Genomic DNA, 2,500 nt, shown 5'->3' on the forward strand with positions numbered 1-2,500 from the left:
TCCCCATGGGCAGCTGTCTGGTGACCTTTGCAATGCCAACTGACCACAAGCTCTCAGCGAGGGTCACCATCGGGGCCACAAAGGCGTCAACAATCCAGACGGCAGCAAAACACATCAATAGCAGCCTCCCACGAGAACGGGGAAGGTATTAAAACATTTAAATCTTCGGTCCCTCTCTCCTCTTTAACCCCTTTCTTCTTCTTCTTCTTCTTCTTCTTCTTCTTCTTCTTCTTCTCCCTTGTTCATTGTTTTCTTTTTATATGCACACAACACATAAAGCAGTACATACAAATGACCTACGTGAGCCTTTGAAAGCTCAGCCAAAAGCCCTTTAGAGAGAGAAATAAATAAATAAATAAATAAATAAATAATGAATAAAAAAGCCCAGCTCCCCCCCTGGTGTTTCGTGGAGGTTTGCCTTTGCTGCTTTAATCCGTCCGATTTTCTTATAGAAGGTTCTGCTGCGGCGTGGCACATGCGGTGGCCGCTCCAGCTGCTTTGCGGGCAGCTGAGAGACAAGGGCAGCCCCCAGGGTGGAGTGGGGTAAGGGGTAAGGAGGTGGGATGGGGGCTGTGTTGCTATTGAGGCAGCATGTGAGGACAGAGGAGTCAAGGACAACCGTGAAAAGCAACGACACAAGGGGGCAAGATAGCAAGCACAAAAAATGTATGTACTTATTCAAATGTAAAGCTTGATTCCTGATTACCACCCTCCCCCCCTCTCTCTCCCCTCCTCTCTCTTTCTCTCCCTCACTCCTTCACCCCCCCCTCCTCTCTCTCCTCCTCTCTCTTTCTCTCTCTCACTCCTTCACCCCCCCTCCTCTTTCTCCTCCTCTCTCTCTTTCTCTCTCTCACTCCTTCACCCCCCCTCCTCTCTCTCCTCCTCTCTCTCCTCCTCTCTCTCTTTCTCTCTCTCCTCCTTCACCCCCCTCCTCTCTCTCTTTCTCTCTCTCCTCCTCTCTCTTTCTCTCTCTTTCTCTCTCTCCTCCTCTCTCTCTCTTTCTCTCTCACTCCTTCACCCCCCTCCTCTCTCTCCTCTTTAACCCCTTTCTTCTTCTTCTTCTCCCTTGTTCATTGTTTTCTTTTTATATGCACACAACACATAAAGCAGTACATACAAATGACCTCGTGAGCCTTTGAAAGCTCAGCCAAAAGCCCTTTAGAGAGAAATAAATAAATAAATAATGAATAAAAAGCCCAGCTCCCCCCTGGTGTTCGTGGAGGTTTGCCTTTGCTGCTTTAATCCGTCCGATTTTCTTATAGAAGGTTCTGCTGCGGCGTGGCACATGCGGTGGCAGCTCCAGCTGCTTTTCTTGAACAGCTGAGAGACAAGGGCAGCCCCAGGGTGGAGTGGGGGGAGTGAGGAGGTGGGATGGGGCTGTGTTGCTATTGAGGCAGCATGTGAGGACAGAGGAGTCAAGGACAACCGTGAAAACAGCGACACAAGGGGCAAGATAGCAAGCACAAAAATGTATGTACTTATTCAAATGTAAAGCTTGATTCCTGATTACCACCCTCCCCTCTCTCTCCCCTCCTCTCTCTCTTTCTCTCTCTCTTTCTCTCTCTCACTCCTTCACCCCCCTCCTCTCTCTCCTCTTTAACCCCTTTCTTCTTCTTCTTCTCCCTTGTTCATTGTTTTCTTTTTATATGCACACAACACATAAAGCAGTACATACAAATGACCTCGTGAGCCTTTGAAAGCTCAGCCAAAAGCCCTTTAGAGAGAGAAATAAATAAATAAATAAATAAATAAATAAATAAATAAATAAATAAATAAATAAATAAATAAATAAATAAATAAATAAATAAATAAATAAATAAATAAATAAATAAATAAATAAATAAATAAATAAATAAATAAATAAATAAATAAATAAATAAATAAATAAATAAATAAATAAATAAATAAATAAATAAATAAATAAATAAATAAATAAATAAATAAATAAATAAATAAATAAATAAATAAATAAATAAATAAATAAATAAATAAATAAATAAATAAATAAATAAATAAATAATGAATAAAAAGCCCAGCTCCCCCCTGGTGTTCGTGGAGGTTTGCCTTTGCTGCTTTAATCCGTCCGATTTTCTTATAGAAGGTTCTGCTGCGGTGAGGCTGCACAATACCATATTATTTTATAAGACGTACAGTAGTCCACTATGGCCGGGGATCACACTGGCCAGCGGCAAGCGGCAGGTTTCCTGTTCTCTAAGGTCCGACCTTTTAAATGGTGGCAGCGCTAGCGTAACACTAAGTTAAAACAAGCTGAGCGTTGAACTTTTCAAGTGCAAAGCGAGCGTATTCAATGGTCAGTTTAGCAAACCGTTTGTGTTACCATAGGAATGAGATAGAACTTATTATGGTCTGAGCGTTGCGTTACGCTTACCGCTGTCGCTTCTTTATCACCAGTGTAATCCGATACTTTATTTTGCTGTTGCACGCATTAATACTGCTGAATTGGATTGATGTTTGAATCTGCTTACACTTTTTAAAATAT

The 2,500-nt window shown here is 41.9% G+C and overlaps 1 protein-coding gene across 1 annotated transcript in view; it reads right to left on the bottom strand.

Moving 5' to 3' along the window:
- Window positions 1-2,500, bottom strand: part of LOC125286030 (teneurin-2-like) — a 215,446-nt gene that overhangs the window by 83,269 nt on the left and 129,677 nt on the right.

The sequence above is a fragment of the Alosa alosa genome, chromosome 21 (assembly GCF_017589495.1).
Source record: "Alosa alosa isolate M-15738 ecotype Scorff River chromosome 21, AALO_Geno_1.1, whole genome shotgun sequence".
Classification (NCBI taxonomy): Eukaryota; Metazoa; Chordata; class Actinopteri; order Clupeiformes; family Clupeidae; genus Alosa; species Alosa alosa.